The sequence below is a fragment of the Carettochelys insculpta genome, chromosome 4 (genome assembly GCF_033958435.1).
Source record: "Carettochelys insculpta isolate YL-2023 chromosome 4, ASM3395843v1, whole genome shotgun sequence".
Lineage (NCBI taxonomy): Eukaryota > Metazoa > Chordata > Testudines > Carettochelyidae > Carettochelys > Carettochelys insculpta.
Window position 1 is genome coordinate 103,953,063 of NC_134140.1, and position 13,596 is coordinate 103,966,658.

The 13,596-nt window shown below is 38.6% G+C and overlaps 1 long non-coding RNA gene across 1 annotated transcript in view; it reads left to right on the top strand.

The window, feature by feature from the left end:
• The window catches only part of LOC142012130 (uncharacterized), an 88,849-nt gene extending 76,736 nt beyond the window's left edge, over positions 1 to 12,113 (top strand). Inside the window, exon 3 of the long non-coding RNA XR_012645270.1 lies at positions 12,053 to 12,113. This is a non-coding gene — a long non-coding RNA (uncharacterized LOC142012130). The remainder of the gene's footprint in view (positions 1 to 12,052) is intronic.
• The last annotated feature ends 1,483 nt before the right edge of the window (positions 12,114 to 13,596 follow it).

The window sequence follows — 13,596 nt, forward strand, 5'->3', positions numbered from 1 at the left end:
TACACTTTACTATAGCTGTTCAGCAGGGGGTAAAGCAATTACTGAGTATATGCCTGCTTTTTCTTTTCATTGTTTTACGAAGGCTGAGAAAACCCTTTTTGTTTTGATGATTTGGTCAGAGGGTCAGAGCATTTGTTCTGAATTGATTTGAAAGTACACCCCTCGGTGCCAGCCAAATCTGTTATGCATGTGAGGTGAGGGTCATCTTTTTGTAGTCAAGTGTTTTTATTTTCTGTTAACTCTCTTCCTTGGATTTTATGAGGAATGGCACTAGTGTTAGTGTCAGAGCTCTTTCTGGTAGCAGCAGCTGTAGGTATTTGCAGTAGCATCAGACATTCCAGCTCTAAATCACTTGGGCTATGTCTGCACTAGAAGCATCTGTTGACAGAGGAATCTCGACAGAATGTGTGTCAACAGATTGCATCCACACACAACTTGCTCTGTCAACAGAGAAATGCCACACTGCACTGGCCTCTGATGCCAGAAAGCAGAATGGCAGCTCTGTAAAAGAGGGCTGCCCGGCATTTCTCCCAGAGACCTTCCTTATTCCTCACCTCTTGTGAGCAGAAATGAAACCCCTCCTCGCCTCTTGCATGTGCAAACTGAAACCCTGGAAGATCAGCTCTCAGCAGGTTGATCTTCTGCTGTAGTGTGGCTCTAGCTTTAGAGTTATAGTGGAAATAAGCTAAACAATAGATCAATGGTTTTCAAACTTTACTGCACTGACCAAAAAACTACTACACAGCATGGGGGTGGGGAACAGAATCCTGAACCCCCTGACTCCTGCCATCTTGGGTGGGAGAGGGGCAGAGTTGAAGCCTGAGCCCAGCCATTCCAAGGAGGAGGCAGAAGCTCAAGAGCTTCAGTGTTGTCTAGAGGTGAGGGCAGGAGCTGCTGAAACTGAAGCCCAATGACTTCACTACTGGCCGGGGAGGCTTGGTTTTTGGCCTGCTTCAGTGAGGCTCAGGCTTCAGTTTGAACCTCCGACTCCAACAAGTCTTAAACCAGCCCTGGAAACCCCATTAAAATGGAACCACAACATAGCACACCATTTGCGAACTGCTGGTGCAGTAGACCAAACTTAGAGCATGAGTGAAAGATGAGGTAGTGAACTCAGAATTGGAGGATAGTCTCCGGGGGTAGCCAAGTTAGTCCAAAGCTTCACAAAAAACAAGCAGTCCTGTAGTATGTTAAAGGCTATCAATTATTTATTAGATAATGAGCTTTATTATTATTAAGGCTAACAGAATTATTTATTCTTCATCTTACCCACAAAAGCTCATTACCTAATTAGAAAATGTTAATCTTTAAAGTGCCACAGGATTGCTTGTTTTCAGTATTGCAGAGTAACTCATACTTACGTACAAAAGGAAGCTTTTATAAGGGGAACAAGAATGTCAAAATGATGTGGAGATAACGGCTCATTATATTCCAGGCTTAAATGGAGTATGATAGGAAAATGGGAACACTCATACATAAAATATTATACAAGGAAGAATTGTGAAATGATGGACAAGAACATAGGCAGGTGTATAATCCTTTAACTGGAAATGGAAACAAATTAAGAAATTAAGTAGTCAGTATCAATACAAGTGCATAGAAGAAGCTCATGAATAATCATACTGGAGCAGAAAAGTCTCTGCAGGCATATATCACCAATCCTTATGTGAACACTAGGTAGTGTGTGAGCTTCAAAATAGGTGATAATTTGCTTATGTTAGCAAGCAATAGGAAAGTAGTTTTTGTTTTCCGTCCTTTGAGGCTCAGTCATGAGATAAAGCTAGAAAAGAGGACTGAAACATTTTTCCTATTCAGTAGAACCTTAATATCTTGGGTGATCTCTCACAGTTATTTGTACTATAGCTGTGCGCCAAAGCCCCACGCAGGATAAGATGCCATTGTACTACTATTGTACTCTCTAATCTGGAACTGTCTCATCCGGCAACATATGTAATGTGGCATGATTTTATTTAGCTGGATGACCACTTATCACACATGTGGCCAAGTATGCCATAGTCCCATAAAGTTTATGTCCAGTCACCAGTCCAGGCTCTCAGTGTTCGGTGCTGTTATTTAGCTGCAATTTACCCCTAAGGGTGTGTCTACACTTGCATTCCTCTTTCAAAGAGGTATGCAAATGAGGGAAATCAAAAACGCAAATGAGGTGCATATTTGCATATTTGGCACCTCGTTTGTATATTCTTATTTCGAAAGAGCTTCTTTCGAAGGACGAAAACCAGTGTAGATGCCACTCTTTTGTAAGTAAACCCCATCTTCGAAAGACTCCTTCTCATTAAATAAAGGGAAGAAGGATTCTTTCGAAGATGGGGTTTACTTTTGAAAGAGCAGCATCTAAACTGGTTTTCTTCTTTCGAAAGAAGCTCTTTTGAAATAAGAATATGCAAATGAGGTGCCAAATATTCAAATATGCACCTCACTTGCAGTTTCAATTTCCCTCATTTGCCTACCTTTTTCGAAAGAGGAATGCAAGAGTAGAGGCACCCTAAATGTCTTCTAATAGCCCAGTAAGCAGTGAAAGTGTTGGTAATGCTGCTAGACAATATTAACCACCCGTGGTCTGGCAAATTATCTTGTTCAGCGCTGGACAGGTCTCCAGAGTGTCTGGTTAGAGAGGTTCAACCTTTACTTTTATACTATAACAATAGTAGCTATATGTGGGAACCTGAGTCAAAGACTACTAACATCTGTCAGAATTTATCCATTGACTTCAGTGAACTTTGGATGAAGCCCTTAAACTGAACCTTGCTTTTCCTGCTAACATCAGGTACGCAGCAAAGCTATAATACCAGTCTTTGACAGTCTGATTTCAAGAAGGTTAAGATTAGCCCTTTGTCTCTTGCAATGTATTTTTCTTATGCTAGAAAATCTTTTGATGTCTTATCCACAAGGCAAGTTCCCTCTAAATACCTTTCTGATTCTTGTCACTTCATTTGTAATCTGTCAGAATTTGTGCGTGGCTGTGACATACTTTTGACTTGTTTGCTAAACATAATGTTGATCATTTGTGGCACAAGTCTGCTAAATTGAAGTGGACTTCTTGGTACATTGTTTTAATCAGTGTATTACAACTCCTGTATTGATAAATGAGACACAGATTGCTTAGGTTGGCAGTATTGTTGTAGCCCTGACACAGTAATAATTAGTTCAATCACAATAATTGCTGAGATTAACTATGCTGATCTCGGCTTTTCATTTATAAGCAGAAAACCAACTACATAGATAACACACCTGCTTCCTAATGAAATAATTGCATTTAGAATGTGTTGTTTTTTTTCTCATTTATGTACTTTCAGCTTATATAGGTTGAAACTACTTCTCTCCCTTGCCCTTAGATAAAAAAAACTGATAGTATTAGTGTGCCCAAAATTGTGAAACACTTCAGAGGATGTAAGGGATATGTCTAGACTAGGAAAAAAGGTTCAATCCATACCCCACCCCATCACCTAACATCTGTTAGAATACAGCTTGTTCTGTCTTTCCATTTTTAGCTCCCATACATTTTATACTTCTTTACCAAAGAAGATAGTCCCCACCCTGACATAGAAGTTTTCAGAAAAAAAACAGTATGGAAGAAATTGGGTGATTAAAGACGAGAGTTACAGCAATGTGATCACAGTGTGACTGGTTTATATGCATACACATCTTGGTTCTGTAAAGCTTCCTTCGTCCCATTTAAAACACAAAGATGGTAATCCTGCAAAAATTTAGTCGTGTTTAAGTACTGTAACCTGTCCCTCTTCTCTCCCTGTGAAAAGTCACTGTGAAGCAAGTGGGACTATTCAAAATGTAAAATATGTGCATCACTCTCTGTGGAATTGAAACATTAGTAGTATAATTGACTGACATTTGGGGCGTGGCTGATATTTTAGCAAATTTTTCTTAATCTCTTAGTGTCCCGATTGGTCTTCCAATTTCTTATGGTTTTTAGCTGCTAATGAATTGGGGGAATCCAAGTCCATGCTGCTAAAGTAGCAGTCACAAAGCTGTTGCCACTCCTGACACAGCTCAGCATCTCATCATCATCCTTGCTTCTTGGTGTCACGTGCATCTCACTTGCTACTAGTGTCTTTTGCTTCTGTTTCCTGCAACTGCTGCCGCCTCACCAATCAATCTCCTTTTGATCCGTTTCTCCATTGGGAATATGCCTTGCACCTCTCTAGCTGAATATTGATTTACTCTCTTGACATCCTGGTTCAACACCGGGCATGTAGAATCCATCACAAGCCCTCTCCTGCCTCAGTTTTACAGTATGTTTGGACAGTCCTATTTCCCCATCCACTCACCCATTTCCTATCCTCCGCCACCCTCCCAGGAAAAGAAGTCTAAATTTTTATGATCTCTGGTGGCTCAATTCAGTACTTCAAAGTGGGAGAGCTGAAAGGACAAATACCATCGTATGACTCAGGAGTGGGTGTGCTTCATGGACTCCATACGTTGTAAAAGTGCATGATTAATCACTACCGGGAATGCCTGATCCCACAGCTGATGCCTGGCCTACACAGCCCACTTTAGCCTGGATTCTCTTCCTTGATTACCAGTGAGATTGCTTTACCGGATTTTCCTCTCCCCTCCTCCTTGTGTCAATGTTACTCCAAGTTTAGGTCCTAGAGATTGATTTGTGCAAACCCTCAAGCTTAACTATCCTGGTGTGAACAACCTGAAATTTATAAATTTAAGTGAAGAGAAACAATTGAAGTCTTAAAAAATCCAGACACTACAGCAGGTTACTGCTAACAGGGGAAGAGAAAAAAAAGTGTCCCAACTACTTAGCTTGTGATACCATTGCACTTCCCATATTAATGATTATTTATTACCAATCCTTTTTAATGGTTTCATAATCCTTTCACCCCATTTTCAGTGTGATGTAATTAATCTACTTTGTAAATGTCATTAGCTGGTGGTATTATCCTCTTCAATCCATGTATATAATTGTGCCTAATTTACCTCAGTGCCAAAATGTTCAGCATGTATACTTTGAACAATGAATAGTGGATTCTTAATGTACAGTATTGCAGTTTTGAACTATAATTCTTCCCTGAAAATGATGGGTTTCGTTGCAAATTGTTCCTTCTTAAAGAAATTTATAAGGTAACTCCAGCATGAAAAATGCCAGTAAACGAACATAATGTGTAAGAATATAATTGGCCAGATCTGGAGTTATAGTGATTTATAACAGTTGTGGATTTAACCCAACCAAACCAGCAGTTGTCAGTAAAAATAAACATCTGTCAGACTCAAACATCTTTTCTATATTATACATTGTTTGCTTGTTACAAGAGGGATCTGTCTCTACACTGAATTGGCTTGAAGGTCTACATTCTGTTGTTGTGTGCTTCATTTTTCAGACCTGTGTAAGATGGCAAGTGTAAAAATCCTCTTTCTTTGCTATTATTTGTATTTGCTTCTGTAGAGTACCATTGTTCAGGTCATCAGTGCAAACATATTGTATCTTCATTGCAAAAATTAATGAAAAGAGAAATCATTGGAAATTTACCTTTTCCATGAAAGGTGAGAGGTTTTCTTCAGTTCCCTCCAAGAAGAAGTGGTTTTTTTTTTAATTTCAAACATCAGATAGACTATTTTTTTATGTCATGTACTTCCTGATGATGATTTGGGGAACATTCATGAAATGTAGTAGATATTAGGTCAGCTTGTGATTCAGCACATCTGAGTACTTATTGAAAATAAGCGTTTTAACTGATGGTTTCTGTAGAGAAGTCAAGGGTTGATTTTTGGCCTGGAATTGAGAACCCATATAATGCATGTGGATGGATGTGTGAATATTGCAAACAATCATACAAATGGTGTGGCACACATTTTGGAAGGGGCACCCATGAAATGTCCGGAAAAAATAGCTTTCTCTAAACAACAAATTAAAAGCCTGAATGGCTAATGGGAGAACTAAATTATACATTATACTAATAAGAGTCCTTGGCTTCACTGGACTTTGAATCAGTCCCTTAAAAAGATAATGGTTCAGAGATGACTATGAACATTTTTACTTTGTTTCAATGACTTTTGACATTTACCTTGGCAAAAATGTAACTGTCTAATTGTCCATGAGATATTGTACTTGAGTAATTATCAGTTTATGCTGTTAATGGTTTGACCTTCAGTAATTAAGCTGGCAAGGAGTCTGCAAACACACCTTGTCTGTCACTTGCCTATTCTATCTGTGCATCTGTGGTTCAGAATTTTGTTTATTCTTCCTTGAATTTCTGTTGAACTGTAGAGCACAGCTGCAGCACTGGAAAACGTTCCGGCTCCTACTGGGCTACAGTTAGAGCCATCCTAACACAACAGTTTGCCTCATGCAGATTTTGTGAAGAAGAAAAGATGGTGTTTGTTAATTCCTTAAAATAGACAAAAAACAGAGCAAAACATTTTTTTAATGAAAAGGAACCAGGGTTAGTCGATCAAAGAAAATACGAGTGCAGCAAATTATCATCTTATATTATCTTAGCCAGGATACCTTATATACCTTAAAAGTATTAACATACAGTGCCAGAATTACTCAGAACAGTATTCACCCTAATAAGATGACAAGTCCCAGGCAGGGATAGTGTTCTCTGAAAGAGAAGCCTGTGGTAGTTCTTAAGGAATCTTGAGGGTGGGAGAATGCAAACCATGTCTCTGCAAAGCAACTTTTGGCCGTTGGGGCTCTCAGTAAATGACAACTCTGCTACAGGAGACAATAATGTGGGGAAGATTTTGACAGGCACCGATAGTTAGGTGCAGCGTTTCCTCCACGCTGAGTGATTGGGCGGCCATCCAGGAGAATTCCAAATGCCACGCAAGTGATTAGTGGAGTGCCCCCAACCATCAGAGTTTGTTACTACATGGTGGTATACAGCTGCACATGCCTTGATGTCATAACAAAATTTATTCCACACAGAGATGGAAAAACATTAGAGGAAATGTTGGTTAGGTGTTCCATTCACATTGATTTTCAATAGGAATTCAGTGCCACACTGTTGTTAGAGTCCTTGGATATCACTACTGTGGCTCTTAAATTTCTTCAGACAATCAGATCACTGCTATTAGCCACACAATTACATGTACACATATATGGCATACCCACTGAAAGGTTTTGTTCATCTGTAGAGGACTTCGAATAGTGAAGCTGTATAATCCTATTGCAGTAGTTTTCATTCCCTTGGGTGGATGAATATGTTGGAGAATTAAAATGGCCAGTTTATATAACTAGGCTGTGTGCCCATTACTATAATAGCAGTAGATTTGCTTCGCAAGTTGAAAATAATCTGCGAGTGAAGGTACTATGATATTTGTAGCTGAAATAAGTAAAACACTTTAACAAAAATGTTCACCTTGGAATTTGTTTGATTGGTAATGCATTATGATTTTTTTTTGCATCTAAAATGCCAATAATATTAGAATCATAGGGTTGGATGAGACCTTGGGAGGTCATTGAGTCCAACCTCCCTGGTGAACACAGGAAAAATACCAAGTAAATCATCCCAGCCAGAGTTTTGTCAAGATGAGATTTAAAGACTTCTGGGAAGGAGAGTCCACCACCTTGCTACATTCTCTTTGGAATCCCCCTTCAGGTAGCTGAAGGCTGCTGTCAATTCCTCCCTCACTCTTCTCTCTTCTGTAGACTAAATAAGCCCAAATACCTCAGCTTCTCTTTGTAAGTCATGTGCACCAACCCCATAATCAATTTTGTCACCTCTGCTGGACTCTCTCCTGTATGGCCACATCCTTTCTGTAATGGGGGGTGAGGAGGGTCCAGAATTGGACACAATACTCCAGATGTGGCTTCACCAGCACCAAATAAAGGGTAGTAATCACTTCCCCAGATCTGCTGGCAATGCTTCTACTAACACACCCCCAAGTATTCCATTGGCCTTCTTGGCTGGAAGGGCACACTCTGGGCTCATATCTGGTTTCTCATTCACTGTAATGCCCAGGTCCTTTTCTGCGCAACTGCTGCTTAGCCAATCTGTTCCCAACCTGTAGCAGTGCTTGGGATTCTTGTGTTCTCAGTGCAGGACTCATTATATTACTTTTGACCCAATCCTCAAATGAATCAACCTCTCTCTCTGGTTTAGTGTCATCTACAGTTTTGATGAGGTTGCAATGCATCCCATCATCCAGCTGATTAATAGAGATATTAAACAAAACCAGCCCCAGAATGGACTCTTGAGGTACCCTGCTTGATATCAGCCACCCACCAGACATAGAACCATTGACCTAACAAGCTTTCTGTCCACCTTGCAGTCTATTTATCCAAGCCATGCTACCATAGCTTGCTGGCAAGAATACTGTGGGAGGCCATATCAAAAGCTGTGCTAAAGTCAAAGTATGTTATGTCTACCACCTTCCCCATATCCTCATCATAGAAGGCAATCAGGTTGGTCAGGCATAACTTGAATCTGTGTTGACTATTCATGACCACATTGCTTTCCTTCAAGTGCTTCAAAATGGATTCCTTGAAGATTTACCACATGATTTTTCTAGGGAATGGAGTAAGGACTTTGAAGTTGGGCTCTCTGCTTCAAAGTTAACTTCGAAATTAGGGAAAATGTGTGCAGACTTTCTGTCGGCTAGTTTGATGTAGTGCCTAACTTCGAAGTTAGTTCCTAGTGTAGATGCACCCTGTGAAACTTTGAAATGAACAGATAGAAAGGGAGCCTTTAGCTTTCTTAGTTTAATTTAACTTTGTCCCTGTAAGACAGACTGGGGGTCAGAGAAGAAAATCTGAGTCATCGTTTACCCTCCGGAAAAAATACTGAATTTAGTTCAACATTTTGTGTTTCACTTAAGCAAATTTATTTTTAATTTGCATGTTGATTAGGAACAGAGAGAATTTTTAATTTGTGCTTGGATTGTAAAAATACAGGGAGGTGATATTTTTTTATACTACTTTATCATCTGAAGTCCATAAAGCCTAAGTTGCAATCTTTCTGGTATTGCATATCTTTCTTTTGAAGCTCAGTGTACCTGCGTACAATCTTTTATTTCAAAGCTGTATATTTCTCCTCATGGCTCTAATTAATCTGTGTATCTACAATGCTATCCATCTGCAAATTATGAAAAGCCGAGAGGTCTGATACAGGATGAAAGCATGAATAGAATTTATTTGTGTCTACACGGATATCATTTTTGGACAGCCTTTCTGATGTTACCACTGAAGCTCATATTTTAATTGCAAACAAAGCTCAGAGCCCAAGCTTTGAAGAGCTGTATAATTATTTAGTGCTTATAGCTTCATCTATGGTTTAGAAAGCCTTAACTTTCATCTTCATAATAACAAAAATACTCTTTGTCTGCAGATGTTTTGTGACATATTGTAGGATTTAAGTTCCAGATTTACACCTGTTAGCGACCAGTTATTATCCTTCCTAAGTACAGGGAAAATTATGGTGTTACAGATACAAAGATATTGTTACATCTCACAAATACTGAGAAACTTAAAACAACAAAATCTTTTACTTAAAACCAAGAATTAACTGAGTCTTAAACACTCCAAGCAGCAAATCTTGTGTTACTAAATACTACAGTGGCTATTTGTCATATTTAAAACTCAGTATTCTTTCATTCGAATGGTAAAGTAACCAGGAAGATGATGAATTGGTATGATATGTCACTTCTGTCAGTATCATTCACTGGACATCCCTACGAATCCATTCATCAATATAGGTAAAACAGTTTTAAAGTATACACAGTTGAGGCTACCAGAAGGTGTAGTTTCAAAGACTTGCACAAAAACGCAAGTTTAGAAAAGAGAGCTTGAAATGGGATGAAAGGGCACTTGTGGGCTGTATTAGGCAAATAAGTCGCAGCTTGTAGTTCAATGCTTTGAACACCAGGCTCTATGTTCCCTTCTGGTTTTTTACTCTACACAATGAACTTCACTGGAATAGGAGAACATATGTAGACCTTCTCATATTTTAGATTTAACAGGTAAACACCCCTGAGGAAAAAATAATGCATGAACATAATTTTTAAAGACTGACTTCACCGTTTTCTAGTACCATTTTTTTAATGCAGGCATTATCTCTGATCGCTGGGCTGTGTCCAAAGTCTTGTCCACCTGGGGTAGTAAAGCAGGATTGATTTCTAAAATGCACTAACATGATGCATGGTAATTTGTCTGTGTAGACCCTGCTAGTGCTCACTAAAGGGTTTCTAGGGTACTTTAATGTGGTGGCGTTTGAAACAGTACTGTATTAAAGCATGATATGGAAAAAATGCACTAAACTCTAAATTGGGTTCAGTAACAAGAATATAAGCTTTAACTAAGAGTTCTGTAATTTTAAAATATGTAATAGAAATTAAAGGAGATTCTATTTAAACAAAAAATTGGAAAATTCCTCTCCCCCCATCAGACACACCAAATCTTCTCATCACATTATCAGAAAGCCAAAATTAGAGGTTTTTAGGTCTATATAGGTAGAACCTAATTTTTTCTAAAAATAAATCCTAACAAACTGAAGCCCTATGCATAATATGTTTCCAACAGGCCATAGTGGTTCCTCTGTTTTGGCTTGTGCCATGTGTAAATATTACAGGGAAGTCAGTAGAGATGATTGTAGTTTGCATAAATCTTTGCATTTTCTTGGTGGTTTTATTTGTCACTAATGTTTATTTTCCTATAAAGAAGACCCCTAGCTTTTTTCCATTTAAAGTAGTACCAGCTTCCAGCTCTCAAAAGGGAACATATTTTTCCATTTGATTATTATTTTTTTAAAATGCTGAATATTTGGTTCAACCCACCATCACTTTATTTCCACTGAGTGCAACCGACTGAATTATATTTTGACTTCCTTTCACTTTTGCCTTTCTTGTCGTCTTTTTTTCTTTTTCCTCTGCTTATAACTACTCAGAACTTTTCCTCCTCTGGAAAATTGACAGAAGTGCAAATTGCAATGTTTTCTTTTGTCCTGTGCTACTTATTTGAAGGTGGGAGGTTTGCAACGTTATTCGAGAAAAGTAGGAAGAGTAAGATAAAAGTACCCACCTTTGACATTCATCTAATTAATGTTGACTCAAAACATGTACACCGTAATAAAGTTAAATGTGGATGCTAGAACTATTTCAACATTGCCCAAATGGAGTAACCACCCTACACTACATGGCTGTGTCATTCAACTGACATGTTCTGGCACTGTGGACTATAAACCTGATGATTGATCCTAAGGGCACTTAAACCCTTAAGTCCCTACAGAAACGCTCACTGGAAGCCAAAGTCATAAATGACTTCCCTTTATCATACTGGAGGTAGGAGAGAGAGAAGCATCTCTTTTCACAGTGCATTGCTATGCCCAGGACCTCTGTTCAAATAGCTCACAGACTTACAGGGACCTCTGCTGGACACTTTCTAACTCACCAACTACTGGAACTTTTCAAAGTTTGTGATGGTTGCAGATTAAATCAGGAAACCAGACCTGCAAGATACTGAATGAAAGCTGAATCTCACATAGCAACTTGTCAGTTTTGCTAGGTTGGGGAAAAAAATTCTTCTGAACTTTAAAAAAAAACCCCACCATGATTGTTGTAGCCCCCAATTTCATAAGAACATAGGAAGAATGGGTTTGAAGCAGTGAACCCCCTCCCTCCCAAGCACAAAAGCGTGGAAGTGCAAAGGGGAAGGAGAAGCTGTTCCCCCTTTACATACCTAATGCAAATATAAGTGAACAAAAGGGGGAACCAGAGGGACTATATGGAGAACTATCCTGGCTGCTGCTGGTACCTATCTCATCCCTCACCAGTCACTTTAAAACTCTGTAATAGACTAAAGTTTGGACTGGGATAAATATTTCTGTTAATGCACTGGATAAATAACATAATCTTAGTGTAAAGATGCACACAAAAGTTTGATTTATTAGAATAAACAAATTAACAAAGACAACAGAGGTTTGACCTTAGAAGGGCATGAAGCATAGCTCCCTTATATGCTTGATGAACTATGGACATATGCTAATAAAATGTTTTACTTGCAGAAGATGACTTTCACTGACAATACAGACAAATGACATACAGCTGTTTATGTCTCCTATTACTGCAGTAGTTAGCAGATATGGGACATTCAGCGGTCTTGAGATGACACAAGGAACACAGAATGAAACTGGATCAATATACCCAGTGGTCATCAGGCAGGTATCTTGAGATGAATCTTGACTCACCATGTGTGTGCAAATAATCAGGACACAGACTTCCTCTCAAGTGGTCAATGTGTGGTATTGAGTGTTCTTGCCTAAAATAGACTTGGACACATATAGATTTACTACATTAAAGTCCCAGCAAGAAAGATTCACAAAATGGTATCTGAATGATAAGTTCATCAATTTCAAAATTGCGACATACTAAAATGGTGGCCATGGACCCCAAGTTTCACAAAAAATACATAAAAAGCACAATATATAAATCAGAAGAGTGCATAAAGTCAATTAAACCCAACTACCCTGCCTGCGGAAAGTGTGGGGAGAAGTATTGAAGGCAGCAGGCTGCTCCATTCTGTCATGATTAAGGAACAGTAGCGAGATAGAGTAAACCACTTAGCTTTTTATATTGCTATACTTATCTCCCAGGTTTGTCAGTTATTTATACTTGAAGATGGTAATTAATTTTCATGATTAATTTTTGGAGAAAAGTTTGTAAAATTTACATCAAATTAAAACTTCAAATATGTAAATATTTGATTTTTTTTCTCGTTCTAGAGGTTATTTTTCTTCTCCTCTTCCACTTTTGGGGAGAGAAGGGAACAACCTAAAAACTGACAACTAACTGCAGGTACTCAGAAGTACAAAAGGAATACGAGGTAGGTGACATATCTTTTTCAAGTGGTTAGACTCTATAGATCTCAAAATAAACACTGCGATCTAATGGAATAATTAAATATCCTCGTTTTTTTTTCTTTGTTAGTATCTTTTGATTGTCACTCTACCAATAATTATAGCAAATTTGGCATTGGTCCAAATGGATCATGAAAAATCTTATTTGAGGATGATTTGTACTAAAGCACAATAATGTCACATTTGGGATAATCACACAAGTCATAGAACTGACAAAACATTTGTCTTTTTCTGCTCTCTTATAATTTCCCCTCCCTACAGTCAAACAATTATATAACTATTGTACTGGAAGAGTTTAGGGGAAAAATTAGAAAAGTATTAAATAGATATCACATAATGGCTAGAATGTTCAGTGAAGGTATTGCTGAATTAAAGCACCAGTAAAACGGATGGTTCTTAAAAGTCAAGACATAGAAAAAGTCATCCCTGTATTTAGGCTCCCATTTCTTGATTAAGTATACAAATAAGTGGCTTGATATTCAGAAGCGTGTATCTGCCACCTTCCCATGTATCTATGATTTTGCCTTTACATCAAGGGGTTTGTCTGGACGGGCACAAATCTTTGAAATAGCTATGCTAATGGCCATTTCGAAAATTACTAGAGGCACTGAATTGAATATTCAGCGCCTCATTAGCATTAGGATGCTTCTGGCCATGGCACTCCAAAAGCGCCGCTTTTGAAAGCATGAAGCTTGACACGGCTACACGGGGTCCTTTTTTGAAAGGACCCTGCACCTTTCAAAATCCCCTTATCCCA